Genomic DNA, 23,283 nt, shown 5'->3' with positions numbered 1-23,283 from the left:
CCCGAAAGCAATACATACCCCAACTTCATCAAACTTGCGCTCTAATGCAAACCCTTAACAGTGACCTCAGCAGTGTTAAGGCACGACAGTTTGCCAAACACATAGAGTGTGAGACACTCAAATCTGCGGCTCTGCTGACATAAAAGCATAGGAGGTTACTGCTAAGAATTTCAATCCAGGATGGAGACAGAACACTGGAATAGCTGCTGACAGGTTAGGTGTTCCTCTCAGGGGAGTGCAGAAAGGACTGGCATCCTCTCTGACTAAACTGTTTTCATCTGTCTTCAGCACTGCAAGTATTAGTGCACAACGCTGGGGGAGAAAATGTTTTGTGCCTTTTACCTGCAGAACAGAAAACAATACATGCATTGCTCTCCGAAAACATCCAAATCCAAAGAGCGGGAAAAATCCAGGAAGTAACTAAATGAAAAAAAAAAAAAAACCTGGAAAAATTATTTATGGAATTTCTGTTCTTTCATAACGGCTTCAGCATTCACTTGGGCTACTGCAAAAAACAATTATGATGCTAATAAAAAAGGGGATGAATAATTTATTATAAATTGTACACAAACTCTTGTCTTCTAACATTCTGGAGGGAAGGCTGAGCTGACTGCGTGCATATGCAATTATGCTCATATGAAACAGCCCCCCTCCAGCGTATGTTTGATGTGGCCACTGGATTTGAAAATGTTTGTAACTGCTTATAATTTTATTTTATTCTTTTCAACATTTTTTTAGGGAATGCAATTAAAATGGAAGCATAAACCTGCTGTCTATTCACACTGCACAATATGTTCAAGATTAGAAACACTGGACTGTCTTAACCTAGTTCTTCCCTCTTGATCAGTGCAGGGCACATAAATATTGTCAATTACACTTTAAGATAAATAGAATACACTTAAATAGTTGCAGATCCTCTCCTGCAACAGACCTAATTCATCCCTAGTATAATTCCACTGGCAAATTTGGCTCATTGTCTACCAAGATAACATCTAAACTGGGAGGGGTTGCAAGTGCTTTGGAGGATAGGATTAAAATTCAAAATGATCAGGACAAATTGGAGAAATGGTCTGAAGTAAACAGGATGAAATTCAATAAGGACAAATGCAAAGTACTCCATTCAGGAAGGAACAATCAGTTGCATGCATACAAAATGGGAAATGACTGCCTCGGAAGAAGTACTGTAGAATGGTACCTGGAGGTTATAGTGGATCACAAGCTAAACATGAGTCAGCAGTGTAACACTGCTGGAGAAGGGGAAAAAAAAAAACCCCAACATCATTCGGAGTGTATTTGCAGGAGTGTTGTAAGCAAGACACAACAGGTAATTCTTCCACGCTGATTAGGCCTCAACTGGAGTACTGTGTCCTGTTCTGGGCACCACATTTCAGGAAGGATGTGGACAAATTGGAGAAAGTCCAGAAAAGAGCAACAAAAATGATTAATGGTTTAGAAAACATGACTATGAGGGAAGATTGAAAAAAATGCATTTATTTAGTCTGGAGAAGAGAAGATTGAGAGGGGACATATCAACAGTTTTCAAGTACATAAAAGGTTGTTACAAGGAGGAAGGAGAAAAAAAAATGTTCTTGTTAACCTCTGAGGATAGGACAAGAAGCAAAAGGCATAAATTGCAGCAAGGGTGGTTTAGGTTGGACGTTAGGAAAAACTTCCTAACTGTCAGGGTGGTTAAGCACTGGAATAAATTGCCTAGGGAGGTTGTGGAATCTATGTCATTGGAGATTTTTAAGAGCAGGTTGGATAAAGACCGGTCAGGCATGGTGTAAATCATACTTAGCCCTGCCTTCAGTGCAGGGGACTGGACTAGATGACCTCTTGAGGTCCCTTCCAGGCCTATGATTCTATGATCCACTGCTTGTAATGACAGGTTTCAGAGGAACAGCCGTGTTAGTCTGTATTCGCAAAAAGAAAAGGAGTACTTGTGGCACCTTAGAGACTAACCAATTTATTTGAGCATGAGCTTTCGTGAGCTACAGCTCACGAAAGCTCATGCTCAAATAAATTGGTTAGTCTCTAAGGTGCCACAAGTACTCCTTTTCTTCTTACTGCTTGTAATGTTACCCTTGTTGTAAGACCACTGGCATTAGAATGGTGATCAAATCTTATGCGTCAGGGCATAAACCGATTATTTGCAGGTATCAGGGAGGGATCTCTTCCTCTCAGGTACAGCACTGGACAGTTGGTTAAGTGCACTGCCATGCGGTTGTGAGGAGGGGCTCATTTTCCTCTACAGCCTTCAGTAATGGCCACTGCCAAAGGAAGAATACTGGATTTCTGGCCTTAAAATCTATGAAGAGACCATTGTGGCAACTTTCTAGTCCAGCCTCCTGCATAACCCAGGCCAGAGCGTTTCTTCCAGTAATTCCTGCATCAATCCCATGGCTGCTGGTTGAGCTCGAGTCAGGTTTTTGTTGCTGTTGTTTAAAAATAAGATCAGCCTTGATTTAAAGACTTCAAGTGATGGAGATGCCACTGCATTGCTTGGTAATATGTCCCAATGGTTAACTACCCTCCCTTTTGAAGATCCACGCTTTATTGCTAGCCAGAATGTATCTAGTTTCAGCTTCCAGCCCCTGGATCTTATGATGGCTTTGTTTGCTGTATCAGAGAGCCCTCTGCTCTCAGAAATTTTCTCGCCACAGAGATACTTACAGAGGAAGATTAAGTTATCTCGATAAACTGAACAGACTGAGCCTCCTGTGTCTCGACGGTCTGGTTTGTTAAAGCAAATCCTCAGTATTTGTTCAGTGGAAATCAGCGCCCTAGGCCTCAGTTTGATGCACATACGAAGGGATTTGCTGCATCAGGGCCTTCGGGAATGGTGTGGTGTAAATCACAGAGAATAGGCAAAGCTCTTTAAAATGAGTTACTGAAGAGTTCCAAGATGGCACAGATCAGTTTCACAACCTTGCTCCCCTGGGAGACATTACAGAGAATTACATCCTCCCAAAACCTAAGTAATGAGGCTATCTGGTTATTATTAAGGATTATGGATCATTGTACTATATATTGCACTGTATTAAGCATCCCACTGCCTTGAGATATCACCACAAAGTATCTACCCCACCAAACCCCCAAGTCTCAGTCTACTCTTTGTGCCCTCTTTTTTTTAAACGCCACCTCCTTGAAGCAATTGATAACTTGGTCCTGTCAGACCGGAACCAAGACAGGTTTCACCTATTTATTAAATGCAGGTGGGGTTCCCCCCACCCCAAGACAAATCAAAGGTCAATGCCAGTCACAAAGTAAATTGAACAGCCACGATAAAAAAAGAGGAGGAACAAGAAATTTATTTTTTTTTAAAGACAGATTTTGGGGACAAATGGGTAGCTCAAGGGAATGGGAATGGGGAGATGCAGGAGAAAAAAAAAGGAAAGTCACTGCTGGCCAGCTGGAATGTGCTGCATGCTAGTAGTGAGTCAAGACGTATGAGGGTGATGTGTAACTTGATGTGTAACATCGCCACGTGGTTTCATTCTAGTTCTTCGCGAACACACAGCATCCTTATCACAAAAGCCACCCACTTCATTGTAGGACTTGCAAGCAGGCTCAGGAGCTAGGTCTGAGTTGTCAGAGCCCAGAGATTATCAACGAGACTGAACCAACTAGACTGAATCAACTAGACTGAACCAATAAAGGGGCGGGGGGGGGGGGGAAGGAGAAAGACATTTGCTCCAAAACAAAAGAGGCACAACTCAGTATTTGAATCCTAACAAATTAACTAGGGGCAGGGACACATGAGAAGCTCTATTTTAATAAAGCAGAAGTGTCTGGTTTTGATTTCACAGATGTTAGAAATGTATGCATGCAATCTGGAATTAAACTGGACTAATCTAAACCGTATATACAAACCACCATTTGGACTGCCTCTGCAAGCCTCGGAGTCAATTCACAGCTCATTTTTCCAGTTAAAGTTCAACAAGCTTCAAATAAACCTTAGAGGGGGAAAGGATTTTGTTAGTGTCTAATGTAATTTACTATAAAATAAGTCCTCACATGAACTGCAATAAAATTCAATTTATCATAATTTGTAAAATGTAATTCTTTTCTTAGTAATTAAAACGATATTGCAGTGAAGCGTCTCTAGTCTGTGTGTGCGCTCATTTGTTAAAATCTGATTATGTTAATATGGCATTGCCTTTACTGCATTTAAACACAAAAACTATGTCCTATGGGACATTAAATTTCTTCATTTAATCCACAAGAGACAGGAAACCCAGAGAAATGAGCATCCATCCAGCAGCCACTGCCACATACCAGCAAAATCAACATTCAAAAGAACAGGCCCAAAATATTTTTCCATCACTTTAAACTCCTGGTTTATTATAGCTACCCCTTTTCAAGCCCCTTTAGTCAATGGGTCTTTCCTCTTGTACGTGCTTCCACACTGGATATTCATAGCTGATCATGAGGGCTAGGTTTTGCACACTAGTTTGTTGTGACAAAGAGGAAGGACAGCTCCGTGGTTAGGATGCTAGCCTGGAACTGAGGAGAGCCAGGTTCAGTTCCCTGCTCTGCAACAGATTTCCTGTCTGACCTTGGGCAAGTTACTTAGTCTCTTTGTATCTCAGCTCTCCCCTCTGTATCGCAGCGGTGTGTGAGGCACTCAGACACATTATAGGAATAAATACCAGAAATAAACTGTTAGCCCCAGCAGTTAACCTACATTCAGAGCGTTGCTGGATTTAGAGAACACATTTTTCACATGAGTCTGATATTTGCTTGGTGCAATCCTGTTTATTTACAAAGAATGAACACAACTTCCCATTTCCCTGAGCACAGCAGAGACAAACAGCAGCAGGCAGTTTCGTTGCTCACAATTCCAAGACAGCCTTTCCAGCCAGCACTCTGCCCAAAAGAATTGCTCGCTTGGCTTTCTCTCAGGGCCATGCTACCAGTGCTTCTATGGCTTTCTCCTTACTTTTCTGGCTGTTTTCTGCTTCTGACACACATCTGTAATCCTATCAATGGCCCAGTCCCTGTATTTGCAATCAGTTCCCAGAAAAACCCTTCTTATTCTCCTTGAGTTAGTTATTCCTCAGGCCTTCCATGTGGCCAGTGCTTTGGGTGGTGGCTTCCATGGTTCTGCTATCTTATTCCATAAAAGGAGCTTAATTGCTTCTTCTACTTAGCTAGAATCCAGGGTAGCTAGCATTCCCATCAGCTTCAGAGAGGTCTGTGATTGTCCGTACATCAAAGACACACTTAATAACAGCTGCCAACACCCTCCAACATAACAAGCTAGATCAGGAGCCCTCGTTTGTGCCAAAAGATCTATTATAGGTAAAATGGGAGTGAATAAAGAGAACATAGTCACTTACAGTGATGGCCCCAGTCCTTCAATGAGATCACTATAGGCAGATCCTTGCTCCTGCAGAGCTCCATTGGGACTCAGCATGGGTATGGACGTTCACCCGTGTGAACTAGGCCTGAAGCTAGATACAATTCTCGTTAATTTACACCTTTCTTGGGTTGAACTCAGCACATTCTCTCTGGACATCAATCTCAGCAACTGAAGTAAACTCAAAGGGAACCAGTCCGCTTATTATAATCCCCCATCCAAAGGCATCACCCTTCTCAAAAAATCAGGCAAATTGCACCACACTCTGTAAAATGCCCAAGTCAATGTTTATTTTACTTTACGTACATTCTTCCAACACATAGAAGCTTAAATAAATCCAGCCAGATACATATGGCCTTAATGCATTCCAAAAACACAGGAATCCTCTCTCCTCCTTTCGTAGCAGTTAATCTTTGATGGGGTCAGCAAAACAAGATTATTCTCATGGCAGGTATCTGAGTCCTACTCCTTGAATAATTATTTCCAACTATGTTCACAAAGGAAAGCCCACCCAGTAGACTATACCTTCATGGCATTGCACAACAATCTAACACTGATGTATGTACATTGCACCGAGGCATAACCAAAGCACACCCAACTCTGACACAATTTGCCCAAAATGAACTGATGTATAGCAACTTTCATAATGTGACGAGCCAAAGTCCACTCTGATATTTCTAATCCGTGTGTGTTGGCATTTTTTAAAAATAAAGATAGGTAGCATTTTATTCCAAATAGTGCTACAAAGCTCAACTATCCTTCCAGTCTACTTGTTAATTTATAGCCAGTGATGGAGATACCAAAGCCAAGTTTGAGTCAGACAAGCATCCAGAAATTTGCTCTTCGCTAGTCATAAAATCAGCAAACTCATAAAATAGCTGATCTTCACTGGAATCCTGGAATAAATTACTGTACATCTTTACAATTCAGTGCTGAAATTGTCACAGATTAGAGGCTGGTTGGTTACTTTTCCAAAGCTTTTCCCAACTATATTCCTTCCAACCAGCACACAGTGGAATATTTCTGATGTTTCATACTGACTGGGAAGATCATCCATTTTACTTAGCAGAAGATATAAAGAGGACTTGAAAGACACATGTACATAGGTTATTTGGTTGGGTTGTTTTGTTTTTTAAGAATAACGGCTAAGAGTCTTTGTTATGCAAATATGAAATAATGGCTCAACAGCAATTTCAGTGCCAGGGAAAGCTTAGAAAATATGTGTCTGTTTAGGATATGTCTACACTGCAATTAAACACCCCCGGCTGGCCTGAGTCAACTGACTTGGGCTCACAGGGCTTGGGCTGAAGGGCTGTTTAATTGTGGTGTAGACATTTGGGCTCGGGCTGGAGCCCAAGCTCTAGGACCCCTGCCCCGCTTGTGGGGTCCCAGAGCCCAGGCTCTAGCCAAATGTCTACACTGCAATTAAAACAGCCCCTTAGCCAGAGTCAGTGACTGGGGCCAGCCACGGGTTTTTAACTGCAGTGGAGACAGACCCTTAGTTGCAGACCCCATTGCTGCAGTATATGAGCATTTTGTACATTAATGCATTTATCTTTAAATTCCCTTGCGAGGTGAGAAGCGTTATCCCCATTTTACTGATGGGGAACTGGGGCACAAACAGATTAAATGATTTGCCCGGGGTCCCGCAGGGAGCCTGTGACAAAACAAGGAATTCAACCAAGATCTCCTGATTCCCAGTCCAGTACCTTAACCACAAGACCATCCTTATTCCATGATATATTTAAACACAGTGCTATTTACCATTACTGCAATGCAACATATAGTTACAAGAAGAAGTCAGCAATATAAAATATAGTAGTTTATTTCTTAAATATCTTTTCCATTGTGGATCAAATAGCTGGCATTAGTCTCAAACTGCCTTCTTTCTCCTTCTTATCCTTTCCTTTCACTGTAAACACCACGGGTTGCACCTTCACCACAGCCTGTTGCCATGGAAATGAGGATATGCCATCCTGAACCATTATTAGATGGTCAGATACAGGAAGAAATGTAACTTTATTAAACATGTACTTTGATGGACTAAAGATAATGCATGAAATATATTCAAGGAACAACCATGAAAAAGAGGAAATTTTTAAAAAAGCCAGTGTTTTCTATTGAAAATATTTGGCTTCTTTCCATTTGCACTGTGAAAACTTTGATGAGAGAGGCCATTTCCAGACACTGTCAGCAAAACTGAGGTTTATGAGGATGAGTAGCATTATATCTGTAGATCTGGAAATAATTGAGATTTCATATGAGAGAATCTCCAAAGACTTACATATCAATAGGCGAGACTACCAAGGGTTAATATAACTAGAGGTAGGCAAATGGTGACTCTCCTTATCAAGCTAACTGTTCCTCTGTTCCAAAGCGCTACAGATTACATGCATCCCCTCTGTAATATACCCAGCTGTAATCCCCAAACAAGGCACCTATCCTGAGCCACGGAGTATAGCTGCTGGCGTTTTAACAGGCAGAATCTGTTTGTATTTCAACATTGGGGGGCACAAATTTAGAGACTTTCACATACTATATAAAGTGATTATGCTTTATTAACGACTGGGAAAAAGCTTAAAGCAGCACGTGGTTCATAGTAACAGGTCTGTCTTGTTTACAAAGAGAGTTGCTGACTTTCCAAAACTGCTTCTACCACAGAAAAGGATTCTATTATCTCTAATCATCATCTCTTGTCTGGACACCAGGGGGCAGTATGCTGTAGCAGAGGGGATAACACACACAAGTGAATCATGCACTACAAGGGAAAATACTTGTGCCAGCCCCAAATAATTAGACCTTCTCTGGATAAACTAATTGTGTTGCTAGAATCAGAGCTGCCAATTAATTCAGCATTTCCATATCTTAAACAATTCTCCACTCCAGTGATCCCAATTCCCAGTCTGATTTCCATTTGCAGAGTCAGACCATTTATTTCACCACAATGATCAATATTATCATTTTCAAGATTACTGCACTGCAGCTGACTTGCATTTAGACATAAAATGAACTCTGCATTACAACCAATATTTTGCTACAGGAATCAGCCGTGCAGAAACCAGTGGTTATACATGTGGTGCTGAGAATTTCAAAAGGTTCAGAGATTGGATTCTGTCTGGATAAGAAACCTAACATTTGAATACTTATTTGACTCTTAACCAAACTGATCTAAGCCTCTCTCCTCAAATTCAACACTGATACAAATGTTACAAATCAGGGGCCTTGGAATGATACCAGGGATGAATTTGTAAATTGGACAGAAAAAAGGTATCAGTAATAAGTAGCATAGTTCGTCCTGATTTAACATCCAGTGTGTGTGAAAAATTAATGCTGAAGGAGTGGAAGGGATGTAGCAAGAAAAACAACTAACGGGAAGGTGTAATGCAAAGCAGGGACACACAGAGAGAAAATAAATATAGGGCCAGATTATGATCTGAGTTGCAACAACCTAAATTCCACCTAACTTCACTGAGTTGAGTAGTAACTTTTGATTTTTTCTAGCAAAACTAACATCAGACTTGGCTCCCAAAAGGTACATGCTCCTGCTGGCTGTTTTACCTGTGACACACTCCGTCTGCCACAGCGTGTAAACTGCACATGTTTTGCACCCCCACTTTAGCTCACCCAATCATCATGAATTGGAAAACTTTTTTTTAAACCTGTCAAGTCCCAATTTCAGGCTCCTGTGTTTCTCTAGCTACACGTGTTGACAGCAGCTGCCTGCCTTACCCTGCCCTAGATTTTTGTGATGGGGAAGCACAGCCATAGACCAAAGCCCTGAAATGTAAGTAAAAGAGGAAATGATTCCCCACTCATTTGCTTTAACAGAAATTTACCTACAAAAATGTAACGCTACTGTGGTTGTTACAAACACAAACTAGTTGCTACAAGTCTCTGTTATTCATGGCAGCCAGTTACTCACCCGAGCCACATACTTTCATTTCTTTCGCAGCCATGGTGATCAAAGCTTACTCAGTTTGGAGTCTCCCTGACTTTTTCTGTTTGCTAGTTGCCCACAAACATTCGTAAACATTCAACACATCTATCTGGTGAGTTCTAAGAAGAGCCTTCCAAAATGGTCGTGCAAGCACTTTGAATGTAAATCCTCTTGTGAATATTTATTTGCACAAGTACACTCGGTGTTTTTGATTTCCCATAAATGTTCCTGCCATGCAAACTTGTTCATCTGAATTGATTGGGGAACAAGCACAGAAAAGGGAGTCGCACATACCAGGAAAGCAGATCAGCAGTTTCTATGTGGAATAATATTCACTAAGTGTGACATTGACTCTTATGCAAATGGATGGCTCAGCGCTTGTGCACCAAATATGTCCCACATTAAAGAGACACATAGCTCTTATGCTGGCCCTCTGCAAAGGGGCGAATTTTACCCAGATGATTGTTTCTTGTTGCTGTATGCTTGCAGCTCTACTTATTTCTATGTTAGCAGGGTTATAAATAACGTACAGTAAAAACAACACCAGGAAGGGGCACATGAAAACTATCACATGCGTAGGTGAAGTACTTCAGTATGGCTTAACTGCACAATCAGAACTTCCCATGCCTCCCAGGGTCTCTGCGGTCACTTGAGAACGTGATCCAGCCCCCACTTTAACGGGATGAAAGGAGATTGAGGACTGGGATGACAAGAATCAACAAGATTTCAAATACTTTAGAAATGTTCGATTTCTCGAGACACGGGCAGGGCTTTTCCTCTTCCACACATTTGATCTATGATACGCAGCATCTGGGAAGTCTATGGGGCTCTGCACAGGCACAAGACACCATCCCTGCAGCTTGCAAGAAGTAGACCAAAATGAGCAGACAGGGACTGAGGGAGTTATATGGCCCTGTAACAGGGCACACTCCATCGCCACCCTCTGATGCCCCAGACATCTCTCAGACTCTCCAGCAAGTGGGAAAGTAAATACACACACATGAAACATAGGTGCTGGAACTAGGGGTGCTCCCGCACCCCCTGGCTTGAAGTGGTTCCCATCCTATCCAGGGTTTACAGTTTGGTTCCATAGCTCTCAGCACCCCCACTGCACACATTGCTCCAGCGCTCCTGACATGAAATTGCCATCACCTGCACCAATACAGTGTTGTGTAGCAAAGGTGTTTACAGTGTTTCCTGTCCTTTAGCCCTTTCCCACATGGCCAGAGAGAAACGGAGGTCTCCCTTCCTTGGGATCTCCGCGCACACTGTGCTCTGGTAGCCCAGGTCCACTCTCCCCCACTGCCTTCCTGTTTCTTCTTTTATACCCCTTAGCTGATGCTAATTGGTTCATCAGCCCCCAAGCCTGATCAGCTAATTAGCTGCATATCCCCAGTCAGCCTGCTCCAGGGGAACCCACTGGTGCCTAGCCGACAGGAGTGCTGGCTCCCCTGTTAGGGCATATGACAGTGCTGGAAGCTAACAAGAAGATTCTAAGGACACCATTGTTAATAAGGAAATAAGGATTCCTTTCTGGAGATACACCGAGGCCTGTCCCACATTCATCGCGTCTCACTGACACTGAATGAATCAATTAACACTGTCGTTCTTGCTCTCCTGGATGGATGGAGGGGGCACTTGATATGCTCTGAGGCCACACCCCTTTGGCATTTTCCATGATGACAATCTAGCTCTCACCTGCACACACCATGCCGCTATTTTCCATTGCAGAGAAAGCTAGTTTGTCCCTGCTCCATTCAGCGACACTGCAGGTGTATAGTCAGCACCATTTAAGGGCAGTTAATTATTAGCACTATGGTACAGAGGGCAGAGCACTGAGCAGGGAACAGGAGGGCCTGGTTCAGACACTGACCTACTGTGTCTCCTGTAATGCACTTCACCTCTGTGCCTCAATTTCCCCATCTAAAAGGGGTTAACTATACTCACCTTCTTTTGTAAAGTGCTTTGAGGCCTGTAGATGAAATACTATATGAGAGCTGAAAAATGAAACACTGACTAAAACTGACTAAAATTATTTTAAAACTAGCATTTATCAGTCAATATCACAAAGGAAAATAAAAAGAGCAATTTCTACTGCAACGATTAAAAAGCTACTCCACGGTAATTTTAATCTGAATCATGACCATGAGAGGGTCTATCAGGCCTTCCTGCCCCCTGGTGGAGGCATTGGTGCCCCCGACACCCTCTGCTCAAAGAAAACCCGCTCAGACCAGATTGCCAACAAGACAGTCCTCCAGGGGCATAGAAGGGCCTGGAGGAAACATTGACCAATCAAGAGCCAGCAGGACAGTTAAGAAGGCTCGCCTGCATCTCCCCAGGAGCAGAGCTGGGGAAGAATGGAACAGAGAAGTTCATCAGTGCTAGGACAGAACCCCAAGGCTAGGTCAGGGCCTTGCCTCCAAACACTATAAGAAAGTGTTTGCATTTGAGATTTTGTTTCTTTATGCAAAGGCTCAGACAGCCAAATCATGAGTTGCTCGTCTCTCAACAACTGAATAACAAAATGACGCCGAGCTGATGGCATAGGGTCAGGGTGGCCAAAACTTACAGAGTAAGGTGGGGATGCCTGCAGTACCACATTTGGTCCCATAGGGTGGGGATTACAGAGCAACCCCACCTGCCACAATGACAAATTGGAACAAACTATTTAATAATAAAAGGGTTCCTGCTTAATGAACACAATAAAAAGCAAAATATAACACAAATAGGTTTGGCTGATGGTGTCTCTTTAATATACTAATAGGGTTTGTAGAATAACTGAATTCCTGCAATTGTCAGCTAGGAAGACAGATACACTGGCCACTTTATTGCAAATAAAGAATTGGGATCAAACCAATGGGCTCCGTTCACCTCTCTCACACCACGAACACAATGTCCATTGAAGTCAATAGGAATCCTTCCATTGATTGGATGGGCATTGGATCAGGTTCGAGGCCAGGAGTAATGCTGCTGAATTTGATGCAGATACACTGGGCTAAGTGAAAGCAGAATCAGTCCTGGCATTTTAATGTAAATAAAATGAAAGAAATAAATACCTGGTTCAGGACTTCTGGAGAAGACTTTATTCAGGATGGAATCGGTGCTTGGAATCAATAGGCCACCTAAGACAGGAAAACAAAAAAAAAAGTGTGTGTGGGGGAGAAATAATTAAAAATAAAAAGTGACCAGCCCCGCTCTGCCAAACAACTTTCCATTGAACCACTTGTGATCAATGTTACCTATTTTTCAATAACATGTTGAATTATTCTTTAAATCAGGGAATCTGTTTCATAATGTGAAAAACAAAAAATCAAAAAACTATTTTTATAACAATGTGAAATACTCAGTTGCCCCCCCAATCTATGTTTTAAAACAAAAGTATGCATGTATGAAAGTGAGCAGCCTATTTGGAGTAAAATCCAAAGCTTTCTAAAAACTTTGCTTAAATATCAAACATTTTAATACTAATAAAAGTTTGGTTAATGTATAGATTTATTTATATCTCAAATCATATCTATCTATACATATAACAGATGGATCTCTTTTCAAGAACTTTTACCCCACTTTTATGATGCCTCTGCTCCTTCTGTGTCCTGCTGAAGCGAAGGAACCACAAGAAAGGCTGTTTCCATTTTATTTTTTAACATGGCCAACATCAGAAAATATCAGGAATATTGCAAGAAGAGTTGAAAGAAACATCCGGAACGTCGGGGGCTTGAGTTTCATTTACAGTAAGGCCCCTCTCCATATTCTGGATGTGTAAGTGAGCGTAACTGTAATTTGCTCCTGGTTTTCCAGAATAGCCCCAGCAATACAAAGGGGCTGTAGTGTACCCGAAAAGGAAGGTCTGGATTCGTAACCCAAATGAACGTCTCACATTTTGTGCATTCCCCCACTGCTATTTTCATGCCTTTGTAAATAGTTCTTCGGGCCATCAGTTTCTCCCTGCTGGTCCCTAGCACCAAACGAAAGGCCCTGCATCTATCATGGGGGATGCCCTAATGTATCAATGTTTAGCAAGCCCAGTGTGGTCAACTCATGATTTTATCATGAATCTCACAATATTCAATATTTGTGGCACCTTAGAGACTAACAAATTTATTTGAGCATAAGCTTTCGTGAGCTACAGCTCGCTTCATCGGATGCATCTGACCATATTCAATGTGTTTCATAAATCCTGAGTGTCCGGAGGCATGTGATTAGGTGGAAATCTCAGCTTCATGAAAATAAATAAGTTTCCAAGGCTCATGGCTCCAGAGAAAAGCCTGCAAACATGAACCAAGGGCACCTCTAAAGGCTCAGAAGCCAAATAAAATAACCAAAAAAACTCCCCCACAAAAATTTATTTGTTAAAAAAAAAAAAAAACCTCATGATTTTTAGCTCCTGATTCGTGATTTTTACGTTGCTGTGGCTGGCAATACTGCAAATCCTTTTGACTCATGACATGCGCCAGGGGAATCCCTGTGTGTCACTCCCCCTCTGGGAGTGCTTCTGAAAACATGAGATGCCAGGTTTTGTGAAATGCCTGGAAGAGAACATGGCTTCCCATTCATTATGGCCATCAGAGAGATTTGTCAGTGTATCTATGGAAAGAAAAGGTTGTTGCACAATAAAGAACATGAAACCTCCTCTTAAAATATGGCAAATGTTTTTGAAATTGTGCAAAGAATTTTTAAAGATAAATATTTATGAGTTCTGATGAACTGCATTACCATGTTAATGAAATCAAGACTTAAGAAATGTGCTTGAACTGTTCTTTATCCAAGACGAATAAGACTTCAATGAAAATCTTACTATTCAAAGAGGCAATTTATATAACGTTCTGATGGCAGAGAGATTGCGCATGGTGGTGAATCACATACAGATACATGGAGCTTTGAGTAACCCTTTGCTCTGCTGTGTGGAAAAATGCTAGCAAAATCACGTTGACTATTTCAGTTCTAGTTTTCCAGTCCTAATAGGGTGCATTCTTGCTAACTGTATACATGAGCAGATGGCACCTGGTCTCAGGTTAACCCCAGTGAACAAAGGGTTAACTTTAGCTCAGTTTCCCCTCTTCTAGGTGCCCAAGGGAAGGAATATTTATCAGCTGCTTAAGACATAGATGTGGAGGAGTCACAAAGGCTGTAGGACACTGGGCTGGGGAAATTCCATTACTCCTTGTCTCAGGAACCTCCCTCCTGATTGCCTGTGTTTTGTGTCTCTTGAACCAGTCCAACAGCTCGCAATGACAAATACAGTACCAAACTCAAGGATGGAGAGGCTAGAAGCACTGGGAAGCTTAATTCCTTAATGTTCCAATAAAAGCACTTTGAGATTTACAGATGGAAGATTCTGTAAGTGCAAAACAGCATCAAGTCCAATTTCCAGACAGTTGTTCCTAGATTCCAGGGCCAGGACTCTTCCCTAGACACCATGAGTGTCCCACCCAGTAAAAGATATTCCAGAAATTCAATATAAATGTCCTTTGGATTAAATTTCACTCCCCTAGTACAAATAAAACAGATAGGAAGCGGCTGCCTATGACTGTTACGATCTTATTCTAAAACACCTGCACTTCAAAGAGACTACAACAGAAAATCTGCTCATCCCAAGAAAACACTTGTCTTCTTCTTACACACAGCACCCCATCTGCAATGTCTTTTAGCACCATCTGACAAACTGATACCCTTCATTAATAGATGCCCATCCATTCCTAAAATGGTTGATAAGCTCCTCACTGCTCACAGCCTAACATCCTGCAATGATCAGCTAGTACGATAAAAACTGCCTGGTAGCAAATTTGAACACAAATGGCTTTTTGGGATGTGGGTGGGACCTCAACAGACTGCACAGCTTCGAAATCCATTTCGCTAACAGGCAGAACCTCGCTAGAGTCAAACCTCCACCCAACCAACTGAAGCAAGATTTTGGTCAGCAGCTACTCACAGGAACAGATATATTATTCAATGGCACTACCAAAGCGGGTTTTGACGAATGGGGTGTTTTATACAGAAACAGGAAGCTGCTGCCTTTCGCAAACCCAATACTTCTTCGAAGATCAAAGAACCAAAAAAACCCATCATGCTTCGAAGTATGTGGGAAAACAAGGCTGTCTTTACCCTTATAAAAAAAGAAATGTTGCAGTGTGTAGTATGCGTTAAAGCATTGTAAAAGGAGGTCAGCAGAGAGAAGTGACGCGACTGGCCTAAGGCTACAAATCAGGTCAGCGACAGAGCCAAAACAGCACCCAAATGTCTGGAATCCCAGAACCCTGCTCTACTCACTGAACCACACTGCCTGCCACACTTGACATTCCAGAATTGTTAACAACCAAGCGTCAATGCTACTGCATCACTCCCGCCTGCCGCTGGTTTCCAAGGGCCAAAACTGCAGTTATATATTTAAAAAAAAAAAAAATACGATCATGTTTTGTTCCAGTTTTGGGTAGGGATTTGTTTTCATGTAACCAGATCCCCGTAAAACCTTTGTGCCAATGGAAAGTCCAGGTTAGATAGGGAAGTCAAGGACTGGTTTACTTAGGAAGGAGATCCCACCATACTAGCAGTAGACACAAAAGGAGAGTTGGTTGGGAAATATTTGACTTAATCGTTTTTCATCGAACGTTGATGCATCAAAACCAAAACAGTGTCAGTCTCAATCTGTTTCCCAACTCGAAAAAGAGTTGAGGAAAAAGTTTTGAAATTGTCAAAATGAAACATGTTTGAAATGAAAAATTCCTATTTTCCAGTTCAAAATGACTGCTTCAAAATTTAACCGAGTTAGACTGCAACAAAGGTTTTAAAAAGGTCAAAAATCCAAACAAAGCATTTTGAAATTCTCTCAATAGGCCAGGCAACTGGGAAGGTGATGTGGCCAGCTAGGGTTTGAACCAATTAAGCACATCCCAGCTGCAGCCTCTGCCAGTGATTCTCCCATGGAGCCCCCAGTGGAAATTAAAGCTGCTCTCTCCCATCAAAACCCACAGACATGCCCAGGCAGTGGTACATTACACCTGTGTCTGATCATCCTCCCAATATCCCAGGAAGCCCTTGATACTCGTATTTCTAGCAATGGGAATCCAAGAATCAACATCACCCCTTTCTCTAAAGTAAGTTTGGCATGTTTAATCCAGGGATATATGAAAAAAATTACACTGCCAAGAGTATTGTCTCTGCCGAAAGCTAAAAACTAGCTGATTGCCATGGTTATTGTGAGATGTTTATGTGGGGAATATTTTAATAGATATGCAAAACATGGAATATTATGTTCCAAAACTGCTGGAGATGAAGCAACCTGTTGGAGATGAAGTCACCGGACGCAGGTGGGATCTCTGCTAACTCACTCAAGAGTGAGATCAATCAAAATCTTTCAACCCAGCCCAGCCCTGGGTTTACAGTCTGGACCAGGTGCAGGCCTGAGCTTTTATAAAGACAAGAGAACCCCGAGAAATGATTCTGAATAGGGGACCTTCAGGGCTGAGCTGAAGTTAATCAAACAGTTTGATTATGAAAACAGCCAAAAAGCCAGGAACTGTATAAGAGGAAAAGGAAAGGCACAAGATGTTATCCATTACAGAGGAGAAACTCTGCTAGTCAGTGTCTCATGAAAAGCGGATCCCAGTTTCTGGATTGGACAAGCACTGTATGGCCTGAATGAAATATATTAGCCAGGAGCGTAACTTGTTAATAAGTATAGGCTATAGATTGAGTTTTACATTTTTCTTTTACCTGTAACCTTCTGTTTCCTAACCTTTTTACTGGCTTTTATTTGAATCTTTTTCTCAAGCTTTGTTAAACAAACTTCCATTTGGGTTTCCTATAAGCTTGTCTGAGTGCCTTGTGTTGAACTGAGGTGAAGAGAGTAAACTGGACACACTGTTTCCACAGAAGCCTCAGATCAGTGCATGTTACGGGTGTCCAGAAGACAAGGAACTGGGCACTCGACTGTAACGAGATGAGGTCTACACAGGGAAAGAGCAGGGCATGCAGAGCTGGGAGTGGAGCGCTTGCGTTGCTTTCAGCTGGTTGCTTTCCGAGAATCTCCTCTGATGGGCACAGACTAGACTCCCTCAGGCTGCAAGGAGGTGGGATAAATTCCCCCCAGACACCTCTGGTAAACCTGAAAAGTATTGGGAACACCACCTGCCACCCTCAATAGGTGAACCTCTGAAAGCAGCCCTGTGGTGACAAAAGCATTTGGGCCACAGCCCAGGGGGGCTCTGCCTAGCTGCACAGCCTTTGAAATCATGGACACAGGCAGACAAAGAAAAGTCACGCTATGGTGACATTTTTACCACCGTGACAAACCTACAGCCCTCGCCATCACCTCTCTTAGGATGCAATCACGTGATTCTCCCATTCTCAGACTGAGCCCTAGGCCGGAGCCCCTTGTAATTAACCATGGTTACCTCAACAGGTCTGACTTAAGAACAAAGGAACAGTCATACTGGGTCAGACCGAAGGTCCATCTAGCCCAGTATCCTATCTTCCAACAGCGGTCAATGCCAGGTGCCAGAGGGCATGAACAGAACAGGTAATCATCAAGTGATCCATTCCCTGTCGCTCATTCCCAGCTTCTGGCAAACAGAGGCTAGGGACACCATCCCAGCCCAACCTGGGTATTAGCCATTGATGGACCTACCCTCCATGAATTTATCTAGCTCTTTTTTGAACCCTGTTATAGTCTTGGCCTTCACAACAACCTATGGCAAAGAGTTCCACAGGTTGACAGCGCGTTGTGTGAAGAAATACTTCCTTTTGTTTGTTTTAAACCTGCTGCCTGTGACCCCTAGTTCTTGTGTTATGTAAAGGAGTAAACAACACTTCCTTATTTACTTTCTCCACACCAGTCATGTTTACAGACTTATCTCCAGCACCTGTAGCTCTGTCTTCTCCTGGAGCAGTGACAGAGGAAAGCAGTGGCCAGGCACCTCCTTAAAGCAAATGTTATTTATTTAGAACAAAAGAGTTTCTGAGAAGACAAATCTTAAAAACAGTAAACCTATCTGCATGCATGCCTGCCAGCTCCGTCAAACACCCTCTTTTATGCCTACGGACATAAAAGTAGGCACCAAATTTACAAAAAAAACCTGTTTTTTTTCACACACCTGCTCCAACTTTATTTCCAACAGTTTTCACCTTAGTGCTTCTTGTGGCATCAGAATAGGACAAAGAAAACATTTACCCAGTGGTAGCAACCAGTGCTCACCTGCTACAATATATCTGAAGGACAAAAAACTCCCAGATGAGAACACCACTCAACAGCCCGGCAGAGATCTCTGCCTATTTGAAAGCAGATCATTAAGCAGTTAAATCTGATTTCCTGTGTTTTGCAGGGACTTTTCTATTTTTCCCATTTGCATCAATTTTATGTCCACATTTTTGTTTTTATTGTACATTTCACCCCACCTCCCCCACCCAGTATCCTTTCCAGAGATCGTAATCTCCCTGTATTAGCTAATTGTCTCAAAAGTCAAACAAAGAGCATTTCTAAGCTTCACCATTGCATGTGAAGGGTGCATCACTTTAAATTAACAACTTGAAATTAACAAGCTAGTAAAACTTAGTATGACCTGGCCTTACATAAAACAATGATCCGCTTTTCTTTTTTGTTGTTGCTAGCATGGTGAAGGAGTAGCGAACAGAGAGACATTTAAGTATCGAATGTTCCATTTCAATTCTCATCTCTAAGAAAAAACTCCTTTCCTAAAAGGGCGCTTCCTAGAGCCAAGTTTTTACTGAATGGTCAACAGCATAATTACATGTGAACTAGGCTGCCCACAAAAGCTCAATCTTCATACAAACTGCTGCACCTTTTGCAGCAGAAAAGCCTTTGTGGGGAGTATCAGGGAAAAAGTCTATTAAAATCCCATTTCAACAGAATCATTTTGTGACTTCTCAGCTGCAGAGTCCATTAAAATGACATTCTGATACTTCCATCTCACCGTCGAGATTGCATTCCTAGGTCGTTATGGAAAATGGATGCTAATATGTTACAGTTGGACCTGAATCTTATCAAATTTGGTCTGCACATTTCTTTCATGCTCTCTAATGTAAAGCCGAATGAAGCCGAACGAAAGCAAGCCGTTTAGACTCTGGACACACTGCAGATGTACAATGTACACTGTAGTGAGACAGTTGCCTCACACCAGGAAGAGGAAGGGTTAAAGCAGGCCAGAGGGAGCCTGCGTAGAACCCTCCAATTAGAGGAGGGCTCACTAAGCGAGCCAATCTGGAGGTGGTTTGTTGCAGCAGCCAGTCAGGGCCAGCAGGGGCCATATATAAAGGGCTGCTCAACAGAGCAGAGGGCAGTCTCTCCCTGGCCTGCTGTGCCCAGAAGAGGACGCCGCGGTCCGGGGAGCGACGTGGGTCCCAGAGTGGTGGGGACAGCCAAACAGGAGTAACAGCGAGAGAGACACCACCGGAGGAGGGAGCCCTGCAGAAGGACTTGAGCTAATTCCAGAATGGCCAGCAGGAGGCGCCACGGCGGTGAGTCTCGCACCGCTACACCAAAAGAATGTTTGGGAGGTAAAGTCTCGCCACTGTCTGTGCTCTACAGAGTCTCACTCTTCGGGCCAGGCGGGATTTTCTCCTGTACGTTATGGGTTCAGGTTCCGGAAATCAAGCGTCTCGGAATAAATGCACTGTGCTACTGAGGTTTTTAACGTCTATTCTCACAGCCAGCCCAAACCCTCTAACACACAGGCTCAGACATTCTACTCTTGTTCCCTCTTAATAATATTCTCCACTTCTACCCACTTCCCCCCAGTCATCTCTAAGTACGTTAGAATTTAATGATTTAGGCTGCCCAGTGCCTGGGAGGTACATATTATTGTTCCCACTTTATGGATGGGGAAACTGAAGCTCAGACTGGGGAAACAATTTACTTTCACAGTCAATGGTAGAGCGAGGAGCAGGACTGAGGGGTGAGATCCTGGCCCTACTGACACCAGTGGAAATTTGGCTGTTCATTTCCACAGAGGCAGAAACTCACTTGAGCTCTCTGAGTACCCAACCCTGTGCATCAGCTCTGAGACCATCCTTCCTCCCTGGGCACCATCCTCAAAGATGAGGATTTTGTTTTCTCTAGAGAGTCTGAGTTTAAGGCCCGATCATCTAGTCTGACCTCCTGCATATGACCAGCCAGCACCTGCACACTAAACCCAACAATGGAAACAAGACCAAAGTAAATGAGAGCGTACCAGGAAGTGAATGTTGTTCTGAAGGAAACACGTGCCCTCTAGTTATCAAATTGGTATGGGTTTAGTGAAAAATTCATATAAGAACCGCCATACTGGGTCAGACCAAAGGTCCATCTAGCTCAGTACCCTGTCTTCCAACAGGGGCCAGTGCCAGGTGCCCCAGCGGGAATGAACAGAACGGGTAATCGTCAAGTGATCCATCCCGTCACCCATTCCCGGCTTCTGGCAAACAGAGGCTAGGGACACCATTACAGCGGCTGCCGCTAGGGATACAATAACACATTGAAAAAGGCCCAATCTTTCTTATACTCTGAGGAAACTTTAGAGAAAGGGGAACTTGAGACACGATACCATAGGCAGCTTGAATGTGTGCATGGTTTGAGGTTGCTAGGGAGAGCTTTGCCATGGTTTCCTATGAAAAAACAATTGCTTCCACTTGCAGTGTTAGTGTTCTCCAGCTGCTAGACTGCACAAGATCAGGGAGCTAGCATCCTGTACTTTTAAAAGGAAACACTGAAGGATTGGGAAATAACTGCATCAGGTGACTTTAATTAAGCAAGACTTTGATGGATTAAAATTGACACCAGCTACTTTCCAGAAAACCATAAGGAAGGTTTGCAAAGATGCCCTGGGGCCAACAGAGGAACCTTAAACAGAAAGAACTTTGGGGCAGGTTTTTAAAGGTATTTAGATGCATCTAGATGCCAGTTAGGATTTTCAGAAGTGCCTAACTCCCATGGGGAGCCCTTACTCCAGTTAGGCGTGTGGCTTCCACTTTGGTGTGTGGTTGTATTGTCTGAAAATTAAGGATCCCTATAAGAATGTACAACTGTAAAAGGTCAGCCTAGAGCACTTTTACTGCGTTGAGATGGACAGCCCGAAATAATTCATTAAACTATTCATTTATAACTGATCAAGGGGTTTCACTTCAGTGCAGTCAGAAACAAGGGCAGCTACGAAAACCGGCGTGGAAGCTGGAGCCATGCTAATAAAAAGAGTGAATTCATAAAATACTTACCTCTTCTGGGATCTGTTCCAAACCCCATTAAAAATTAATGGGACCCTTTCCATTCGCTTGGATGAGGTTCGGATCGTGCCCATAGAGCACTTATCAGCCATAGACCTCACAGATTTTACAAAAAGAGAGATGGTCATTTCAGTCCCATTTTGTAGATGGGGAACCTGAGGCACTGACAGCTGATGTGACCTGTTTAAGGTCACACAGCAGATCATCGACAGAACTGGGAAGAAAACTCAGACTTCCTAGCTCCCAGTCCAGTGCCTTATTTCATGGATCACGCTGTCTCCCAACCACAAGAGAGAGAGTGGGAAACAGGAGTGGGCAAGTCAACCAAGTTTCAAACATGTGACACAGATAGTGTATTTTGTTCAGTATCCACCTGTCTTCACTAGGAGCAATAGTGGGTTTGGTGGTATTTTTGTTTTGTTTTATTGCTATACAAAATGGACAACTGTTAGTGAAAGAAAGCGGACCCTCTCCAGAGCGACAGCAAAGAAGCAGAAGGTAAGTGTGGTACATAGCAGAGACATTACATAATTATTTAAGTTTAAGAAAGCTGTTGTCCTAAATCAGATTTACAGGGACACAAGATTGGGAAAACAAAGAGGATAAATATCGGCATCTGGCAATGATAAAACTTGGAGGATCACCAAGTCCACCTGCCAATATTTGAAAGCTAAAGAGAGAGATGTGGGGAGAAAAATACAGACACCTTTAAACTGCATCAAAACACACAGAATTCGGAGAGTTTCTTGCAGGAACAGAGTGGAAAAATTATAACTATTTTGCTAATAAAGTAGGGAATATTCCTCTGAAATAGGGTCACAATTGGCTATGTGATGAGAATTCACAGCTCCAGGGCCAAAGGATTGGCACCAAACAGTGCTTTCAGACAATAGCTAATGGAGAAATTGGAGAAGTTTAGCAAATCTAAAAGTTACTCAATTTGGATGCAATAACCTGGGAAGCGTCCAGCAAGATAGTGTTCCTTAAATAAACAGAAGATTAAAAAATACACACATACACCAGGTTTCAGAGTAGCAGCCGGGATAGTCTGTATCCACAAAAAGAAAAGGAGGACTTGAGCATATGCTCAAATAAATTGGTTAGTTTCTAAGGCGCCACAAGTACTCCTTTTCTTTTTACGCATACACCAGTAAATTGCAGACCAGTTAGCTAAATATCAGACAAGGGTATGGACTAAGCATAGGAGTGGAAGCCAGGGTCTATAGATGTCAAATCCCACTCTCAGAAGGACTCTTCACATGACCTTCAGTAGATCCTTTACCCTCTCGCCTTAGCTCCCCCATAGGGCACATCTGTAAAATGGGGGGGTAATAAATACCCCCATAACCTTCAATATCGTGCTAGGCTCTGAGGTTTATTTTACTGCCTACATAAACACACAGGGGTTCTTGTGGGCTGTTAAACAATTGCCATGCTACACCCCAGAGCAGGCTGCAATGTTCTCTGTAAACGTCTTTGGTGTCAAAAAGTTGAGTTACATAGCTGGGAATATGTCCGAAGTTCCATGCTGCAGGTTAATGTAAGAAGTGCCAGGCCACAAAATAGATGGTAAATTTGCTTTTTGAGTTAGGAGTTAGCCCCCAGGTGGCTTGAACAGTTGGTCAGCCTGCTGGCACCAATACAAGACATCCCAGAAGGCCCATCCAGCCCAGATGTGTCTCATTTATATATGCTAGGGAGTTATTAACTGTGAGAAACAAGATCACCATCTCAGCTAGCCTCAGTGGCACCAGCATGCCAGCTTGTGCAGAAT

General features: G+C 42.7%; 1 long non-coding RNA gene across 1 annotated transcript in view; it reads right to left on the bottom strand.

Annotated features, from left to right (window-relative positions):
- Positions 1–23,283, bottom strand: part of LOC142068678 (uncharacterized) — an 81,715-nt gene that overhangs the window by 10,543 nt on the left and 47,889 nt on the right. The window contains exon 2 of the long non-coding RNA XR_012664610.1: positions 12,356–12,421. This is a non-coding gene — a long non-coding RNA (uncharacterized LOC142068678). The remainder of the gene's footprint in view (positions 1–12,355; positions 12,422–23,283) is intronic.

This window comes from Caretta caretta, chromosome 12 (assembly GCF_965140235.1).
Source record: "Caretta caretta isolate rCarCar2 chromosome 12, rCarCar1.hap1, whole genome shotgun sequence".
Lineage (NCBI taxonomy): Eukaryota > Metazoa > Chordata > Testudines > Cheloniidae > Caretta > Caretta caretta.
The sequence above is the reverse complement of the archived record's forward strand: the minus strand, read 5'-3'. Positions and strand labels throughout refer to the sequence as shown.